This window comes from Taudactylus pleione, unplaced genomic scaffold (genome assembly GCF_031769625.1).
Source record: "Taudactylus pleione unplaced genomic scaffold, aTauple2 ptg000608l, whole genome shotgun sequence".
Classification (NCBI taxonomy): Eukaryota; Metazoa; Chordata; class Amphibia; order Anura; family Myobatrachidae; genus Taudactylus; species Taudactylus pleione.
Window position 1 is genome coordinate 3608162 of NW_028285010.1, and position 22027 is coordinate 3630188.

Here is a 22027-nt window from a genome sequence, read left to right on the forward strand (position 1 = left end):
CAGCAGCATCGCTGCCGCCGCCGACACGTTCGTACAAGGCAGGACCGCGGCGCTGATTTCATTGTCAGCACTAGTGTCATTACCCTACAAAGATTATTTTATTTTTTAGCAACATTTTTTTTACCTTCATAAACTTATCCAGAAGTAAATTAAATGTTTCTATGTATCAAATAAATTTTAGACTTCATTTAAAAATTCTCATCTCTCAGGGAGAGGGGTCTCAAGTTCAATATAATTCCTATGTGTAGGGTGCTATGTTTGCAGTGCCGCCATATGTGCGCAGGCTGTAACTGGTTAATGTTCTGAGCTATAAACAAAACACAATCAATAATAAAACTGAAATATTTTAATTTATAAATATAATTATCAGTCACAGGCAACAATGTAATCGTACAATGCTCAATGTGTGTGGGTCTGTACTACATGCATGTGGGTCTGTACTACATGCATGTGGGTCTGTACTACATGCATGTGGGTCTTGTCTACCTGCATGTGGGTCTTGTCTACCTGCATGTGGGTCTGTACTACATGCATGTGGGTCTGTACTACATGCATGTGGGTCTGTACTACATGCATGTGGGTCTGTACTACCTGCATGTGGGTCTTGTCTACCTGCATGTGGGTCTTGTCTACCTGCATGTGGGTCTTGTCTACCTGCATGTGGGTCTGTACTACATGCATGTGGGTCTGTACTACATGCATGTGGGTCTGTACTACATGCATGTGGGTCTGTACTACCTGCATGTGGGTCTGTACTACCTGCATGTGGGTCTGTACTACCTGCATGTGGGTCTGTACTACCTGCATGTGGGTCTGTACTACCTGCATGTGGGTCTGTACTACCTGCATGTGGGTCTGTACTACCTGCATGTGGGTCTGTACTACCTGCATGTGGGTCTGTACTACCTGCATGTGGGTCTGTACTACCTGCATGTGGGTCTGTACTACCTGCATGTGGGTCTGTACTACATGCATGTGGGTCTGTACTACATGCATGTGGGTCTGTACTGCATGCATGTGGACCTGTACTACATACATGTGGGCCTGTAGTGCATGTATGTGGCAGTAATGCATGCATGTGGGTCTGTAGTACATGCATGTGTGGCAGTAATGCATGCATGTGGGTCTGTAGTACATGTATGTGTGGGTCTGTAGTACATGTATGTGTGGGTCTGTAATACATGCATGTGTGGGTCTGTAGTACATGTATGTGTGGGTCTGTAGTACATGTATGTGTGGGTCTGTAGTACATGTATGTGTGGGTCTGTAATACATGTATGTGTGGGTCTGTAGTATAGGTATGTGTGCCTGTAATACATGGTATCTGTCTGGGTCTGTAGTACATGTATGTGTGGGTCTGTAAACATGTATGTGTGGGTCTGTAGTATATATATATATAATGTGTGTGTGCCTGTAATACATGGTATCTGTGTGGGTCTGTAGTATACATATGTGTGCCTGTAATACATGTATGTGTGGGTTTGTAGTACATGTATGTGTGGGTCTGTAGTATAGGTATGTGTGGGTCTGTAATACATGGTATCTGTGTGGGTCTGTAGTATACGTATGTGTGCCTGTAGTACATGTATGTGTGGGTCTGTACTACATGTGTATGTGGGTCTGTAGTACATGTATGTGTGGGTCTGTAGTATATATATATATATATATATATATATATATATATATATATAATGTGTGTGTGCCTGTAATACATGGTATCTGTGTGTGCCTGTAGTACATGTATGTGTGGGTCTGTAGTACATGTATGTGTGGGTCTGTAGTACATGTATGTGTGTTGTGCACAGCTGCAATGCTGCAGGGGAATAAAGCTCCCTGTGCTGGGTATTTATCATTCTCTTGTATCCACCGACAATTTAATGTTAGTTGAAGCGGGTGGGATTCTGGTGGGCAATGAGGGCGGCTTGTCCTATGATTACAGTGATTTGGAGCTGTCAGGACACGTGTGTCGGGTTAGTTGATCAGTGTGACGTAGAGAACCTACTGTGCTCCCCCCTCCACCCCTAGGACCGGTGTAATGGGTGCTGACTGCATGGTGGTCCCTGTGGTTGGGGAATTTGCTCATGTGCGTCCCACAAATATATTTCTGTATCAGCAGCTCCATGAGACTATTGTATAGTGACCTCCTATGGGGGGAGAAGTGAGATGTCATTTTATGCTGCTGTAAATGGTACATATAATAAAGATCATTTATGTGGGTTTTATGGATTCTGGGCTGAAGGGTGGCAGTGTATATATGTGTGTCTGTGTTGCACTGGGGTTGTGGGGTTGTTTTTCCCACTACATTCCTAACTGTGTGGAGTTTGTATTTTCTCCCTGTGCTTGCGTAGGTTTACTCTGGGTGCTCCGGTTTCACTGTATGGATCCGTATTAGGGATAAAGTTAAATGTAGCCTTCTTTTTGTCAGTACCTGTATTGAGGAAAATCCTATTATCTGTGCTGGCGTCCCAGCAGAGGTAACATGCACCGTTCAGCCGCACTTGGCAAATGGCGAGACCTCTGAGCGGGCTTCTGGGTAATCTCGTGAGAGTAGAAAAACTTGGAAAAAGTCTCTGATTCAGAGATGAAACGCGTTGACGTCACTAGCTGTTATATCCCCTGTTGTAGCCTGAGACCTGTTTGCCCAGAGAAACCCACGAGTGAGCCGACCGTTGAATGCAGATAGCGGAGCTCCATACCTACGGAGCTAAACACACCAGCCTCGTACAGCGGAAATACTATCCCTAAATACATCCACAACTAAGAGAGAGTGAGACCACTACCTAACCGATACACCCAGCATCTGTGCCAGTGGGCGCGTACACACACGAGATCATCCGGAAGCCCGCTCGGAGGTCCTGCTATTTGCCAAGTGCGGCTGAACGGAGCATGTTACCTGTGCTGGGACGCCAGCATAGATAATAGGATTTTCATCAATACAGGTACAGGTTGAGTCTCCCATATCCAAAATGCTAGGGACCAAGGCGATTTTGGATATCGGAATATTCCGTATTTTGGAATATGTGTACAGCATTTTGAAATGTCTTAGGAATAGGGCCCAAATCTAAACACAGAATGCATTTATGATTCATATACACCTTATACACACAGCCTGAAGGACATTTTATACAATTCTTTCAATAATTTTGTGCATCAAACAAAGTTTGTGTACATACATGAAATTAATTTTTCATATACACTTTATACACACTGCCTATTAGTCATTTTATACTTTATTTTTAATAATTTTGTGCCTTAAACAAAGTTTGTGTACATTGGACCATCAAAAATCTAAGATTTCACTGTCTCAGTCATGCTAAAAATATTCTGTATTTCGGAATATTTGGATATAGGAGACTCAACCTGTACTGACAAAAATAAGGCTACATTTAACCTTATTCCTAATACGGATCCATAGAGTACTATTCACAAGCACACTTGGTATTTTGTACTGAGACCTGAATACATTCAGCTACAGTTATTCTAAACAGCAACATTGTATCCATGTCTTATGCCAGAACTGAATTCATCTATTTATGTTTATTTCACACAATATTATTGTATTCACATCTTTACTTGCTCATTAGATGTTTTAACTGTGAATCTTTGATGTAAATTTCTCTATTTGATGGATTTTTATGTACAAATTTTATTTGTGTTTATTTTTATTTACAAGTAAAATTATTTATACTCATCAGACTAAGTGTATTGATACGTTTTTTTTATGCATATTGATTTATTGGTTAGCCGTGACCATAGCACAGTGTACACTTTTGTCTTTACTGATGTGAATGGACAAATATTCTCTCTGTACAGTGCTGCGGAATATGTGTGCGCTATATAAATAACTGGTAATTAATAGTGCTCTATATATATATATATATATATATATATATATATATATATATATTAGGGATGTGCAGGCTCGGATAGGTTCGAGTTTGCACGTGGAGTTCGGATTTTTCCCTCAAAAAAAACGGAACTCAGAAAGAGGCTAAACGTCATCTTACATGGACGAACATCATCATTCCTGGACAAAACCTATCCGAGCCTGCACATCCCATATATATATATATATATATATATATAATTATATTGTACCAGGTGTCATTGTTGCCTCTGCTGTCAGTGAATGCACCAGTGCTCGAGTAGCGGGTGACATCCCTGAGTTAGGATAGACACATTGATAAGTGATATCTTCTGCATATTGTCTGCTCCCCTGGATTAGGCTGAGATCTGGTGTCTGCCTGGCGAGTGGCCAATACTTCCATAGAGTCTGTTATCTTTCCTGAAGATGGACATGAAATGTCGCAGTAACGTGAATTGCATCATCAAGTACCACTTAGTGATTATCTGAGCGGAGGCGTATGATCACATGATGAGTGTAATTCTACTCACTGCCTGTTTCACGTAGTGGTGCAGCCAACAGGGAGGTGTGGAGAGGGTGGGTTGTGGTGTAGGGGGGGTCGTGGTGTAGGGGTGGGCATGGTGCAGCCAGCTGGGAACAGTGCAGTGGGTGTGGTGCAGCCAGCTGGGAGGTTAGGGGGGGGAGGGCAGCCACCTGAGGGGCATAGGGGGGAGGGCAGCCATCTGGGATGTGTAGGGTTAGGGGGGAGGGATGCAGGGAGGTGTGTAGGGGGCATGGTGCAGCTAGTAGGGAGATGTGGGGGGGTCGTGAAGTTAGGGGGAGGAGCGTGGTGTAGGGAGGGGGGGTGGTGGTGTAGGGGTGGGCATGGTGCAGCCAGCTGGAAACAGTGCAGTGGGTGTGGTGAAGTCAGCTGGAAGCAGTAGGGGGGGGGGGGGGGGTGCAGCCAGTTGGGAGGTGTTTAGGGGGCATGGTGCAGCCACATAGGAGGTGCAGTGGGTGTGGCACCAGGTTGTGCCATCACGGCCCAGTTCCCTGCTATACAGAGCTGCAATTTCTTGCATCATGGGGTGGCACAATGACATGAATCAGTGCAAATGGCGTCCTCTAGCTGTCTGAACGGCGCACGTCACTTGGGGCTTTTGTTACAGAGCAGCGATCTCTCTGTTGCAGGAATTGTTTTAGCAGTATAAATGCAGTAAATGTTTGGTAGATATTCTGCAGTTACACCAGCTAAGGATTTGCAGAGGAGGATTTGCTGATGGAAGTGCTGCTTGTGGTCTATTTCTCGGGCTAATAATTGGGGCTTACTGTGGTCAGTGTGTCACATCCCAGTGGTGTCGGCTAAGGCCGAGGGTTATCCCAAATGTCAGCCAAATAGGCATGTGGCCGGCTTGTGATGGGAAGGAGAATGGGGATGAATGCTGACATTAGGGAGGAAATCCCCAGCTACAAGCTGCACATAGATTCTATAACGCCGGTGAAGGGTTTTTAAAACCTCAAATGAAGATTTTCCTGGTGGACATGACTGAAACATTTCAGAGAGAATTAATAGGAAATACCAATGTCTTTGCCTGCTTTGCTTTTATGTACAGTGGACTTTGTAGGCATCCAGCTTAATTGAATAAATTCTATATAGACTGACACTGAATGAGCCGACAGACAATTAGTGAGGGGTTATACGACTACCTATGGCGGCTGACCTTAGAGGGGCCGGACTTGTCCTACCACTGTCGCCCCCGATCATAGAACTACCATACAGGGCCTGAGCCTGTGGCTCTACACCGGAACATTTAGTCACACAATAAATAACTTTTATCCATAGAAAATAGGTAATTGAGAGATGCTTCTGTTCAACAAACATTATTATTCTAAAGTTACATTTTATTTATGGCATATCTGTAAATTCTATGGGTATCAATTACAGAAGAGTTATGAGACCATATAAAGACACAAAATTGAAGAAGAGTTCATTCACATCAGGTTACTTAATATTTGTAATATTTCAAAGAAGGGTTTGTTTTATTCCATGGAGGAGTTTTTTATTCTGGTTGTTTATCTTTTTGTTTTTCATGTGCTAAGTATTAGTGTTTTTCAGTGTTCAATATAGATACAGCAATCTTGTGTTTTTACTCAATAGACTAAAATAATTTATCACCTTTACGAGCTCAAAGGTGAGGTGTAGGGGTGGATGCCAAGAGACAGGGTCCTAGGAGAGGGGACATGGTGTCAGAGGAGGTACCTAGATCACAGGAGAAAGGGTTTTAGGGGACGGTGTCAGGAGAGAGGAGAGGTTCCTAGGTCACAGGAGAAAGGGTCCTAAGGGGCTCTATCATGAGAGGATCGGTTCCTAGGTCACAGGAGAAGGGATCCTAGGGGGCTGTATCATGAGAGAGGAGAGGTTCCTAGATCACAGGAGAAGGGGTCCTAGGGGGCTGTGTCAGGAGAGAGGAGAGGTTCCTAGGTCACAGGAGAAAAGGTCCTAGGGGGCAGTGTCATGAGAGAGGAGAGGTTCCTAGGTCACAGGAGAAAGGGGTCCTAGGGAACTGTGTCAGGAGAGAGGAGAGGTTCCTAGGTCACAGGAGAAAAGGTCCTAGGGGGCAGTGTCATGAGAGAGGAGAGGTTCCTAGGTCACAGGAGAAAGGGGTCCTAGGGAACTGTGTCAGGAGAGAGGATCGTTTCTTAGGTCACAGGAGAATGGGTCCTAGGGGGCAGTGTCAGGAGAGAGGATAGTTTCATAGGTCACAGGAGAATGGGTCCTAGGGGACTGTGTCATGAGAGAGGAGAGGTTTCTAGATCACAGGAGAAGGGGTCCTAGGTGACAGTATAATGAGAGAGGAGAGGTTCCTAGATCACAGGAGAAGGGGTCCTAGGGGACGGTGTCAGGAAAGAGGAGAGGCTCCTAGATCACAGGAGAAGGGGTCCTAGGTGACAGTATAATGAGAGAGGAGAGGTCTCTAGGTCACAGGAGAAGGGGTCCTAGGGGATGGTGTCAGAAGAGAGGAGAGGTCTCTAGGTCACAGGAGAAAGGGTCCTAGGGGACGGTTTTAGAAGAGAGGAGAGGTCTCTAGGTCACAGGAGAAGGGGTCCTAGGTGACAGTATAATGAGAGAGGAGAGGTTCCTAGATCACAGGAGAAGGGGTCCTAGGGGACGGTGTCAGAAGAGAGGAGAGGTCTCTAGGTCACAGGAGAAAGGGTCCTAGGTGACAGTATAATGAGAGAGGAGAGGTTCCTAGGTCACAGGAGAAGGGGTCCTAGGTGATAGTATAATGAGAGAGGAGAGGTTCCTAGATCACAGGAGAAGGGGTCTTAGGGGACGGTGTCAGAAGAGAGGAGAGGTCTCTAGGTCACAGGAGAAAGGGTCCTAGGTGACAGTATAATGAGAGAGGAGAGGTTCCTAGGTCACAGGAGAAAGGGTCCTAGGTGACAGTATAATGAGAGAGGAGAGGTTCCTAGGTCACAGGAGAAAGGGTCCTAGGTGACAGTATAATGAGAGAGGAGAGGTTCCTAGGTCACAGGAGAAGGGGTCCTAGGTGACAGTGGGCCTGATTCATCATGGATCGCAATTGCAACTGTGTGCGCAGATCAGTCGATGGTGCGTGCTGTGCATGAGTATGCATCGCAGTGCACATCGTTAGTTAGCGTTGCGATTGCCTAAGCATATTCAAAGCCATCGCAGAGTGAGTGGCGTCAGGTCAGCGTTTGACAGGTGGTGACAGGAGTCTGTATGCCAATGACGCACATACCTACCTCTCCTTCTCTGGTACTTATCCCATGTGTCTATCTACTTTTCTGTCAGCTCCAGCTGCTGCCGAAGGTTTAATATGACCAAAACGAAAGCTCATCATCTTCCCATCTCCTTTAGTAGAACAATATCACTATAAACTGTTTCCCGTCTGCCGTCTAAGTGTCATCAGCTCCACACACAGTTCTTTGCGCTGTCTTGTCGCCTTCTCCTTGTTACATTGCTGGAATACGCCTCTTTGTCACTTGGGACATTACCAAAACCCTTAACCATTCGCTCATCATCTCTGCTCAGTCTCCTCTGTACTTGTTCTTCTTCAATGTGTGATTTGTGACTCATGAGCTAAGAGTAGATATAGTATTGAAATTCAAGTCATATACCTTAGTGTGAAGACAACATCACCTCTGTATGTTATGTAACAACATGTACTGTAATGTAAATACCAACTTCTGTCTTCTTATGGGAACTTTTGGTGCCACTGTAAAGGCTGAGTAACATAGGCCATTGCCTTGGACCCCAAAGTATAAGGCATCCAAAATGATCTCCTAAATTATGTTACTTCCAGTGTACTGACAATAGGCGTTAGCAGTTTGGTCACCATGAGTTACAACAAACACGTGTTTACATTTATCCTTGGCCAAGGTGCTCTTCATGGCTTGTCCAGTCCAACGGTCTTCTGAAAGGAACTTCTACCTCAGTGATCAGACCTACAGATGTGTCCTTACACGTCTCTGCTGGCGTTACGCTAAAAAGACCCTTCCGTTGTGCCATGTCCTATGAGACTCTGCTAGCGCCGGGTGTCTTTTTCGCCAAAAATGTCTGTGGCATTGTGATGTAACTAGGACGCATCGGCAGACTGCGCTGACTAATGTGATATGTGACATCTGAGTGTGACTGAGGCTCTGAGTATGTATACGATGTGCTACAATGTAGCGGCCGCAGCTTTTTTCATTCTGTTCCGTTGTGGGTCAGTCGCACACAGATATACAAGTGTCAAATTAATCAACAGCATCTTCTGGTGCGTCCTCGACGCATCGCAGTGCGACTTAAACACATTTTCAGCAAGAAAAGAAGCCCAATGCTAGAGTAGCACGGGACCTGGTTGCTCACTCACGCCAGGAAAGTCATGCTACGTGGCGTTTTGAGGCTAGATGTATGAGGACACATCTGTATATAAACATTAGTTTTGCTAACATTTGTTTCATTTTATAGATAGGGTTTTCTTTTGTCACCATTGTGGAATAAACCGTTTAGAGCAGACATGTCAAACTTGCGGCCCAAATGCACATTTTATGCGGCCCAACAGCGACCGTCTCACGTGATGGCGCGCTGCACTGCCGGGGAGAGATGCTACACCCCACGAGACCTGCGCTCCCAGAATCCCTCCTTCTGGCAGTAACACACTGCCGGGGAGAGACGTCACACACCACAAGGCCTGCGCTCCCAGAATCCGCCTTCCGGCAGTAACGCACTGCCGGGGAGAGACATCACACACCACAAGACCTGCGCTCCCAGAATCCCTCCTTCTGGCAGTAACACACTGCCGGGGAGAGACGCCGCACCCCACAAGACCTGCACTCTCAGAATCTTGCTTTCCTGCAGTAACGCACTGCCGGGGAGAGACGTCACATACCACAAGGCCTGCGCTCCCAGAATCCCGCCTTCTGGCAGTAACGCACTGCCGGGGAGAGAGACGTCACACACCACAAGGCCTGCGCTCCCAGAATCCCGCCTTCTGGCAGTAATGCGCTGCCGGGGAGAGACGCCGCCCCCCACAAGACCTGCGCTCCCAGAATCCCGCCTTCTGGCAGTAACACACTGCCGGGGAGAGACGTCACACACCACAAGGCCTGCGCTCCCAGAATCCTGCCTTCTGGCAGTTACGCACTGCCGGGGTGAGACGCCGCACCCCACAAGGCCTGCACTCAAAGAATCCGCCTTCCGGCAGTAATGCGCTACCGGGGAGAGACGCCGCACCCCACAAGACCTGTGCTCCCTGAATCCCACCTTCTGGCAGTAACACACTGCCGGGGAAAGACGTCACACACCACAAGGCCTGCGCTCCCAGAATCCGCCTTCCGGCAGTAACGCGCAGCTGGGGAGAGACGCCGCACCCCACAAGACCTGCACTCTCAGAATCTTGCTTTCCTGCAGTAACGCACTGCTGGGGAGAGACGTCACATACCACAAGGCCTGCGCTCCCAGAATCCCGCCTTCTGGCAGTAACGCACTGCCGGGGAGAGACGCTGCACACCACAAGACCTGCGCTCCCAGAATCCCGCTGCAGCTGAGACTGGAGTCACACATAATATCACACCTGTAGTACTGCCTGGCGCTGCCATGCTCTGATACGTTGATGTACCTGACTTTAATAAGTATTTGGCTGCGCTATTTGTAGAAACTCGCAAGTTTACATGTGAAATGATTTCCATGTTGGGAAGTACCGGCCAGTGTGAGCAATTATTCTCATTAATGACTGGAAACAAGTCTCCTGCTAGGTCCTGATTGTCAGACTTTCATCTTGGTTCAGTTTTAAAAGTTATCACATCCAATAAGATTTCCCCTGAAACTGGAACATTGGTGACGGCAAAAAGATATCAAATATCGGGACGAAAACATTAAAGATAATATTTTCTCCCCGGTACGTGACATCTCTTTGCTTAAACTTGATTGTTGGTTTTTCTAAATAATAAACCTTTCAAAATTGCATAGAAGACTTTTTTTTATGTCTTGCGGCTCAATCACTCTTAGGGCCGAATTAAATTCAGTGCGATGATGAATGAGGGAGATCCCGCAGGTATTCAATACACCGCGCTGTTTGCCTGGTTGGGAATTGGCTAAGTCTGAGAATGCCTGTACTTAACCTGGGCGTTAAGGCGCGGTAACCTGAAATCTCTGACTAAAGTGCCGGGCGCGTTGCTGTTACTGCTGCGCTAAGCCGGCAGACAGATCTGCGCACGGCGCTTTTGTCTGATTTCTCCTCGCATCCCCAAGGGGGTGCGAGAAGAAATCCTTTAGCCGCCCAAACAGCGCGGTGTATTGTCATCCCTCCCGCGCCTATTCATCATTGCACTGAATTGAATTCAGCCCTTAGACAATGAATATTCAGCCCGGTTGGGATTTTGAGTTTGAGATACCTGGTTTAGAGGAAGGGAGAGGGGTAATGTGGGGTAAGGGAGCATAGGAAGGGTCCGCGTGGTTGAACCTCCTCTGCTTACAGTTTATTTATTAGCTTTCATTTAATGCAACTACTATAAAATGTCTTATTTTTGCTGCTGTTCATTTCTATTCTGACTTTATATTTGGTCCCTGCATATGTTTGTATTTATTTGTAATTATTGATTATTTGTGTTTCTATTAATTCACTAGGACCTAGAGGCATTGCGGAGGTTTGAGGCACAAAGTTCTTAGTGAATTCATAGGCTGCTGTCACATTCTTACATGTTCGGCGATCACAGTGACTCCCCCTATGGTAGGAGACAGTCCCCCTTTATCATACAGTGTTGGACAACATAATACTTTCCATAGATGAAAGGAACAGGAGTGATAGAGAAGGTAATGCTGCCGGCAGGGCTGTTACTATGTGTCTGAGAGAGCAGCGCAGGTTACCGGCAGCCAGCAGAGGCCACTCACATCCTGGACTTTCTCCCATGTAATGTTACACTGTATAACATTAGGCTTCATCCCTCTATATTATAGATTCAGCAGCATTCTGCTACATGGGTGGTTCTTCCGTCCCCCCCTGGTTATAAATGACTGCTGATCACACTGAGATCACAGTTTATACCAGCACCAATGTGTTGTGCAGCGATAGGACTCAAATAAGAGCAGGTTTATTGTCGGGGTTCATACTGAGACAGAACTGTCAGCGTCATGCCAGTGGCCAGATGTGGGCCATATGCTTTACAGAAAAGGGGGGTTCACACTTGCTTTACACTGTAAGGTTTACAGATGTCATAACCAGCGGTGCATAGGACGATTCACAACATCGGCCCCCTGGCTTATTGAATATTTATGACTTATTGGAGCAAAGTGATTTTAAAAAAAAAAAAGGTTCTAAGGAAATAAGTTATTCTGTCATTCCCCCCCCCCCCCACCCCGATTTCTTTTGTGCGATGATTTAAGTTTTTTTCAGAAATGCACAAGTTTTCTAGAAAAACTAAATTTCTCTTTAGCCAGAAACTTCTTTGTAAAGTGTCTGGCTGTTTCCTAATCCCTGACATTCGGCGAGTCTCACCTGCTTCCAATTTATTTACTTATCTTACGTTTGCTTTTACATTGCTTGATATGTTTGCTGGCACTGATGAAACCATATTACTGTCATCATATATAAGGCAGCACCATACACTGGGGATATGGAAGAAAGTGTCTCACACTTGGAGACCCAGATAAATACAGATCATTCAAGGAGCATAAGTGCAATAGCAACACAATTAAGTAAAAAACAGAAGACATAATAGGAAAGGTGCAGATAAAACATAAAGAGAATATAGGCTCACAGCCAATCACTGGTGATACATGCAGCATTATATAGGCTCACAGCCAATCACTGGCGATACATGCAGCATCATATAGGCTCACAGCCAATCACTGGCGATACATGCAGCATTATATAGGCTCACAGCCAATCACTGGCGATACATGCAGCATTATATAGGCTCACAGCCAATCACTGGCGATACATGCAGTATTATATAGGCTCACAGCCAATCACAGCCGATACATGCAGTATTATATAGGCTCACAGCCAATCACTGGTGATACATGCAGCATGATATAGGCTCACAGCCAATCACTGGTGATACATGCAGTATTATATAGGCTCACAGCCAATCACAGCCGATACATGCAGTATTATATAGGCTCACAGCCAATCACTGGTGATACATGCAGCATTATATAGGCTCACAGTCAATCACTGGTGATACATGCAGTATTATATAGGCTCGCAGCCAATCACTGGTGATACATGCAGCATTATATAGGCTCACAGCCAATCACTGGTGATACATGCAGTATTATATAGGCTCACAGCCAATCACTGGCGATACATGCAGTATTATATAGGCTCACAGCCAATCACTGGCGATACATGCAGTATTATATAGGCTCACAGCCAATCACTGGTGATACATGCAGTATTATATAGGCTCACAGCCAATCACTGGCGATACATGCAGTATTATATAGGCTCACAGACAATCACTGGCGATACCGGCTGAGTCACATCGGTTAAAGCTTTGATTTTCCTAAAACGTATCCTAATTCCACCAGACTCCGTAGTTCGGACCCTGCGATGGAGCGGTGTTCTCATCTAACCATACTGTGTCCTCTGTAATGAATATTAAATCATGTATTCTTGTGACGTGGCATCAGGTCTAAGTAACACGCGCCCGCCCGCGTAGCTGAGGGGACCTACAATGTTGCCTGTGCCGTTCTCATTAATCCTGTTAAGTCTGCTTATAAAAGGCAGCATCTCCTGCATGTAGTCTGGGCTCAGTGACTAATGACAAGATCAGGCAGAGGCCAGGGATGGTGCAGGCAAGTGTGCGAGCAAGTTTCTCCATGTGGCAGTTCAGTCGTGTTTGTCCCTATAGGGAAGGACCACCCCCCACGGCAAAGAGAAAGCAATTCATTCTCACTTGTACGGACTTGTCTCCGGCACTCTCCTGAGAGAACGCTACTAATGGCTTTTCACTGGGGATGGTATTGTTCTATAGCAAATAACTTCTCCATGTTTCCGTCTTCTTACTTTCAAGGTTGTTCGCAGTTTACTTGGCTACGTAGAGATTTGCTGTATTAGTCACTGTCTCTTGTTTGGGTGCGATGTTCAAGGGAAGTTACTAAATTATACGGCAGAGTCGTTTTTGTAAAGTGCTTGTTTGTCCTGCTTAGAGGGACAGAAACGCTAAACGACAGATAAAGGAGCTAACATATACACGCGTGTGTGGATGTATACATAATATTTCAGGGGTTAATGTCAGAACCAAAGTGGTACAGCAGGAATTATGAGACGTCCTGTCTTTAGTGAAGGATGGCACAGGGATGATCACTAAAACTACAAAATACTGTCACTTACACATAAGGCTATTAACCAAACCACACCAACATACATCTCTTCATTCATCTCAAAATATCTCCCAACCCGACCTCTCCGCTCAGCACAAGATCTGCGTCTCTCATCCCCATGCATTACTTGCTCCCATTCACGGTTACAGGACTTTCTTCGCGCTGCACCCACTCTATGGAATGAACTACCTCGCACAATAAGACTTTCTTCTTGTCTCCAATCCTTCAAGTGTTCCCTGAAAACTCACCTCTTCAGGCAAGCTTATCAGATTCCAGAGCCTACCACATAACCTTCATAGCTTCCATATGTAATTACATCCCCTTTTTACAGTCCACACACAATCTCACACATTGTCTTTCTCTCACATCCTCATGATATTTGGCTGATGTTCCGGTGTGACTGGATCATGCAGCCAACCAAGAAACTGCATTCTGGCTGGACCAAAATGTAATATATATAGCACCTATCCTTGTGTATCAATGCCTATTTCCCTATAGATTGTAAGCTTGCGAGCAGGGCCTTCCTACCTATATATCTGTCTGTTATTACCCAGTTTTGTTCTGTTAATGTTCCAATTGTAAAGCGCAACGGAATATGCTGCGCTATATAAGAAACTGTTAATAAATAAATAAATAAAACTAGGAGATGGCAGAGGACCGTAGGTTGTACCCTGCTCCATAGCAAATATAAGTACAAAGATTCTCATCTATCGTTCTGTCGTAATGTGGGAACACTAACATAGAGATGTCCTTTATACCTGTCCTGTTATAGAGGACCATTGTATTCCTGTCCTGTTATAGAGGACCATTGTATGCCAGTCCTGTTATAGAGGACCATTGTATGCCAGTCCTGTTATAGAGGACCATTGTATGCCAGTCCTGTTATAGAGGACCATTGTATGCCAGTCCTGTTATAGAGGACCATTGTATGCCTGTCCTGTTATAGAGGACCATTGTATGCCAGTCCTGTTATAGAGGACCATTGTATGCCTGTCCTGTTATAGAGGACCATTGTATGCCAGTCCTGTTATAGAGGACCATTGTATGCCTGTCCTGTTATAGAGGACCATTGTATGCCAGTCCTGTTATAGAGGACCATTGTATGCCAGTCCTGTTATAGAGGACCATTGTATGCCTGTCCTGTTATATGGCAGGTGGCTTCCTCACGTTCCTTTCTCATAAATTAGGGTTTGAGTCTGGGATTCACTTAGGGAAAAGCTGCCACACACATCTTCTACCCAATCTGGCCGATTTCGGCGCATTGGAACGACAGATCGTGTAAAATATGGCCATATCCTGAGTAAATCGTGAGTCCCCACTCACGATCACAATGCGATGCGCGTCCCCGCTGGTCGCACATTGCATCATCAGATCTGCCGTGCAATAGGACAGATCTGACAATCTAGGAGGCGATGCACTGTGACAGTCTGGATGCAGGAGAGATCGTATGAAGATTGGACACCAAATCGTGTGCAGAGCTTCCGGGGAGAGCTTCAAGGGAAATCGTACACATCGCCTGATCGTGTGCACAACGCCATGTGTGTGGCCAGCTTTAGAGTGGAGATTTGGCTGGAGGGGTAAGCTACGGTTGGCACTATTGACTGATCCTTATCACTTTATATTAAACTAATGTAATATTGAGTCTGCACTTCTCTGGGTGGAAAGTGTGTTCTGGTGCGGCGAATACCAATTTGCATGTAACAGTGTTGGTTTTTCTATTGTATGTCTATTTCATATGTAGCATAAAATAGCCCGGACATTATATAATGTAACCAGCACAATAATCCATTGTATTGCTGATGTTGTGCTTTGGCTGCAGGGTAAGATGTAGAGACTGTAATGATGGCTCTAACGTACAGTAACGTGTGTGACGTGACTGCTCATTGGTCTCAGACTAAGGTGGTGATGGCTGTGACGTGACTGCTCATTGGTCCCAGACTAAGGTAGTGATGGCTGTGACATGACTGCTCATTGGTCCTAAGGTGGTGATGGCTGTGACGCGACTGGTCATTGGTCCTAAGGTGGTGATGGCTGTGACATGACTGCTCATTGGTCCTAAGGTGGTGATGGCTGTGACGCGACTGGTCATTGGTCCTAAGGTGGTGATGGCTGTGACGCGACTGGTCATTGGTCCCAGACTAAGGTAGTGATGGCTGTGACGTGACTGGTCATTGGTCCCAGACTAAGGTAGTGATGGCTGTGACGCGACTGGTCATTGGTCCTAAGGTGGTGATGGCTGTGACGCGACTGGTCATTGGTCCTAAGGTGGTGATGGCTGTGACGTGACTGGTCATTGGTCCTAAGGTGGTGATGGCTGACGCGACTGGTCATTGGTCCTAAGGTGGTGATGGCTGTGACGCGACTGGTCATTGGTCCTAAGGTAGTGATTGCTGTGACGTGACTGGTCATTGGTCCTAAGGTGGTGATGGCTGTGACGCGACTGGTCATTGGTCCTAAGGTGGTGATGGCTGTGACGCGACTGGTCATTGGTCCTAAGGTGGTGATGGCTGTGACGCGACTGGTCATTGGTCCTAAGGTGGTGATGGCTGTGACGCGACAGGTCATTGGTCCTAAGGTGGTGATGGCTGTGACGCGACTGGTCATTGGTCCTAAGGTGGTGATGGCTGTGACGCGACTGGTCATTGGTCCTAAGGTGGTGATGGCTGTGACGTGACTGGTCATTGGTTCTAAGGTAGTGATGGCTGTGACGTGACTGGTCATTGGTTCTAAGGTAGTGATTGCTGTGACGTGACTGGTCATTGGTTCTAAGGTAGTGATGGCTGTGACGTGACTGGTCATTGGTTCTAAGGTAGTGATGGCTGTGACGTGACTGGTCATTGGTCCTAAGGTGGTGATGGCTGTGACGTGACTGGTCATTGGTCCTAAGGTGGTGATGGCTGTGACGTGACTGGTCATTGGTCCCAGACTAAGGTGCCACTGGCGGATGAGCTTGGCTCTCTTCTAGACGAGCGGGCACAATGGCAGTACATGCTGCGGGCTGGGTGCAGCTTCTGGTTATGTTTCTTGTCAGAATAACAATAATTAGGGCAATTAGGCCACAAACTTCCCGGTAGGGCAATGGCCACAAACTTGTAGAGTTGCGGTTCAGTTGGGATTTGGTCCATGGGGCGAGGCATGACTGATTACTGGGCTCTACAATGCTGAGTCTTCCCTTGTATAGCCAGTCTGCCACCAGCGGCTTAGTACATATGGGACATCTAACAATAAAGCACTTATCACAGGTGGGAACACAATAATGAACAATTCTCACTGAAATTTGGGAGCCAGCAGAAACTTGTACGGAATCCGGGATGATCTATTGACATCAGTAGAAAGTACGTACAATATGTAGGTGCCGGCCAGTATGTCCTCTGCGCTCTGTCCGCTCGTGCGGCCTGGCTCCTGACTTATCAGCCGATGGTTACTGGTGGGAAACGTACTTCTACTAGTATCAGCCTTTTTTTTTTTTTAATTTAATATCTGCGATACAAATTAAGATATATATGAGATCCAGTCAATAGATCTACACTAAAAAGGTTGACATTGTCTAGATAGACACCAAATGGTAGACAGTCAATAGGTAGACAAGAACAGAAGGTCGACACACAGAAGGTAGACATGGATGAAGATAGACAGGTACAAATGGTCAGCACCTAAATGGTTGACACAGTTTTTTTTGGTTGGTTAGGGTTAGGCACTTACCGGAGAGTTAGGGTTTGGCACTATGAGGTATGGTTAGGGTTGGGCACTTACCGGAAAGTAAGGGTTAGGCACTAGGAGGTATGGTTAGGGTTAGGCACTTACCGGAAAGTAAGCATTAGGCATTAGGAGGAAGGCTTTGTGTTAGGCACCAAGGGGAGGGTTAGGTTGAAGATTAGGGGACAAAAATAAAGTGTCGACCATTTCAATGTCAACATTTTGACCCTGTTGACCCTATCTAGACATTGTCTCTTTACTGTAGATCTTTTATACCAAACCCAATATAAATAGCCGTTAATTACATTTTACCAAGTTGACCCTTTCTCTAAGTTGTACATATCTTTGTGAGTGGATCGCCCCTATCTGTGCACCAGGCTTATCCGTGCTGCCAACGTTTTGTCTGATAATGGGTGTCTTTATCTCTGCATACCCCTCAGTGCCCTCCCTGAACACTGCCTATGCGAGAATGCCCCGTAACGGCCCACTTACACCCCTTCAGTCACAAGTGGCGATGTGAAACGCATACGACACATCGCGTTCTTGCGTTCCGGATCACATGCTGTTCAAAACCAAGCGGGACAACGCTCAGCTCTGCAGGAAAAGTAGGGATGAAGTGACCCCTGAAGGACGCTGGGAAGGGAATGGCGGTAATCCTAGGGAGCACTGAGACATTATAACCATATTATTACTTTACATAGACGCTTTATAGCACTGTAATGACGCCCGGTGTCTGTCATGGCCGCTCTGCTGCTCGGATTCAGGCCCGGGGATTGGCGACTGTATAGAAACAACATTCCATTTAAATATAACAAACTCATTTTCATGAATCCGCCGGCTGTATTTATTGGAATGACAATAGGAGCCTCCATGGGGACCTGATGTTCTGAGCCTTTTACACTGTGCTGAGGATTTATACTTCTCTTTTCCCCCCTCTCGTAGAGAAATACTGCCGGTAAACAAGCAATTTAAAACCAGAAAATAGCTTCTGCCTCTGTCGACACCTTGTTTATTTTCTGCGAGAGATAAAAAAGTTCAGTTTTCTGATATTCGTATCAAGATAAATCGGTAAACAAGATTAATACGGCGTGGAAAGGGTTGTCAGCAACCCCGGCGAAGGGAATAAGTTGCCTGTACATAGAACACAGTGTAAACTGAATAAGTGTCAGCTCCTCCATGCGATAATGTGATCATGGAGCTTTAACTAAGCATGACATAGGCAACAGTCTGCTTTTCTTACAGCCACGGCGGAGAGAATGGATTACTGTATTCCTGGGACACCCGCCGGATAGCATGAAAACTTCATTTTCACATTAATCTAGGATGTATCTCTGTGGCGGGAGCTACAGGTTCCACCAGTGGCTTTCATTTCCCCCGATTGTAGCCGGTCACTAATTTAATTGTATACTAGTTTTATGTAGTGACGTTACCGTTTTTGTTTTTTATGCTCCCGTCAAGTCTCTGCTAAAAGTGGATGGTGCATTAGTGTATTAGAGGACATGTAAAGCTGGATGTGTACTGTGCAGACATGGAACCTGACCACAGCTAAAGCTCCCTATGTAACTGTATGGGTACATCCGTATCCCTATAGATGGGAGTTACTATCTGTATCCTAGTATCCAGGTGATTACACCGTAATGGTCACCAGTCACTGGGCCACATTCTCACTCGGACACATAGGAGGCCGCTCTTCCGCCAAGCCGCTCATTCTGCTTAAGGCCCCCATACATCAGAGATTGATTGCAGCAATCGTGCAATTTACAATCGATTGTGTATAAAAATCTTTCCCTTTTTCAATCGATTGCAGATTTGCCACAATTGCTGCAATCCATCTCTGATGTATGGGGGGCTTTACTTTCATATGCAAATACCAGAATCCCTGTTCCGCCCGCTGCGTATCAGTCTGGAAATGTAACAGTCATTAGTATGTGGACCTGCACCAGCCCCATGCTAGGCGTAAAAGATCTGCCAGACGCTAAGAATGCGATTGAAAGTTTACCTGTCCGACCGCAACATGAGTCTGTTCCTTGCAAACGCATGGTCGCCGCCCACTAACGCCCATTTCACGGAAAGTGAGGTCTGTCAGCAGGCAGCCGAGTCTGTTTACAGGAGCGATCTTCCTCAGGTAGTGTAATGCCGCCCATACACGGTGCGATATGCACCTTGCGACGCAACGGGGGATCCAACAACCGACATATCGGTGCGATCGGGTGACCGACTGCCAGCACCCTCCTCTCACACACACAATCTGACATTTCTGGTCCCCTGTCTCTTACAGATATGTCCTCGCTCGTTATTGCTGCCCATCTTTTTTTTTTTGTTTGCTGAAAATGTCTGTGGCGTTGTGATGCTACAATGGCGCACCAGGAGACTGTGCCGATATGTGACACTTGTGTATCTGTGTGCGACTGAGTCTGAGACCGAGGGTTATTACTATACAGAGTGAGGAGGAATGGTCACTGCCTGCTATATCGGCTCAGCTACAGTAATATGCTCATAGACGCCATTGGCGCAGTATGACCAGGTGGGCTTTGTCCCAGGTAGAGAGGTGATGGGATCACACAGAGAGAACCAGTAACATCGGCCATATTATAAACACAAGGGAATTCCCCCCCCCCATCATTTCCATGTGATTAATCTCCCAGCCCCAAGCCTTCTCACAGGCGTCCGAGCTCTGTACCCCCTCCTCCCTATGTAGAGTTACCATGGACGGTGGAGCCCCCTCCTCAGTATCCCCATTTCAGAAAATGTCACTCTTCACCACTGGGGAGACAAATGATTTCCGTCCTGTATAATATTGTTCCCAGCAGCATACTGGCCCCTGCAGCTGACACGGGTGTGAGAATGACTTCCCCTCCCCCTCCCCATTTATACCCATCTATACATTCAGGGTGGTCCTGCCCTAAGATCCCATCACTTTATGTCAGATCCATTCGTTCCTGTATCCAGTGGCTCATCCTCTGCTGTTGTCCTCCCCCATGATGCAGACGACCCCTCAGCAAAGTCAGCGTCTCGCATTCGCACCGTCACCATATGTGTAACAGGATGAACCACCCGGCGACTGATCATTAATATTCTGCATCTGGTACAGTATATCCCCCGTGAGACCACCCATTACCTACATGATAAAGTAAGCCCATTGCATCAGATGTGTCCTCCTACAGCTATCCGCAATACGCCACGCAGCGCAGTACACCTGGCGTGAGGGTGCTCCTTGGTCCCGTGCAACTGCTAGCATCGGGTGGTTTTTTTTTTTGTCGCAGTGCGATGTGACTAGGACGCACCAGGAGACTCTGCTGATTTATATGATATGCAGCACCTCTATATCTGTGTGCGACTCAGCCTGTATATGGAACTTGGCGTGGAATAAAGCTGCGGATGCTGCATCCTAGCACTCATATGCTGATCCAGTGTTGCATATGAAATTAATTGGCGCAGTCTCCTGATTGCGATGCATTATCAGCAAAAAAAGACTCACAATAGACGCCGGCGCTAGCGGACGCACTAAACGCAAAGCTGTACGAGGAGACCTGTGTAAACATAGCTTCCTTTCTCTCATCCCCCGGCCTAGACTACCCCTGACTGCCTCCCCCAGGATTCTCTCTTAGTGTATGCCCCCCCGTCAATCAGTGCTGCTCTCTATATATAACTGCAGATCATGGATCCCGTACTTCTGTATTGGCAGCGTAGACTTTTCAGCCCTTAGTGGGCGCCATCAGAAGCTTTGAAGCGCCTGCTCAGTCTGCGCTGGATGGAAGCAGCGTTCTCCTGTTCGCCGCTGTGACGCACTCAGTCATAGCGCTCTCTGGAAATGTACATAAACGCTCAGCATGATTGGCCAAATACAAAGTCTCACACGCTGTCTAGGTGTGAGGATATACCTGATATACCTGGCCTGCAGCTCCTCTCAGTAGCCGCTCAGTGAGGGGTTTTTTACGTTAATTTATGAGCCTTAGCACTTGGGAATTATTACATTGTTACATTATTACATTGTTACATTGTTACATTATTACATTGTTACATTATTACATTGAATATTTGTCATTCTACTTATTTACTTTCTTTTCCCTGTAAAGGAGGTAAAAACGGGCTCACCTGGTAGAATCTGGACCATTATCCATAAGTGAAGTGTGTCCTCTGCGTGTGCACTTGCTCTGTGGTAACATGCGTGGCTGATGGGTGTCACACGTGACATTGGTTGTTCTATAAGGGTGACTGTGTAATATCCAACTGGTATCGGACAGATCCGCTCACAAAATGACCGTGGACTGCCTGTGGTGCCAGTCTTCTGCCAACCACAATAACTTGTCAATGTGTGATCCAACTTGGCCACCCACATGTGACCCTGATGGTCTGTGATGGGGCCTTTATCACTCCTCGCTCTAACCATACAATAATATGAGGCCAATTCACTTACATCGCCAGCGACGTTACCGGATGTGACCAGTTTTACAGACCTTCACCATACACATGGGTAGCCATAGGGCGCTGGTAGGTCACCGCCAATAAGAAGCGCATGGATCAGACAAGAACTTGCTCAAACTAGAAATCTCAGATTAAAGTGGAAGCTGTGAATATTCAAATGGAAAAATATGATCATATTAAATTTACATTTCCAACACAAACTCCAGAAACATGAAAACAAATCTGACAAG

At 46.3% G+C, this 22027-nt stretch overlaps 1 protein-coding gene across 1 annotated transcript in view; it reads left to right on the forward strand.

The window, feature by feature from the left end:
- GPATCH2 (G-patch domain containing 2) overlaps positions 1-22027 on the forward strand; it is a 228508-nt gene that overhangs the window by 142107 nt on the left and 64374 nt on the right. The window lies entirely within an intron of this gene.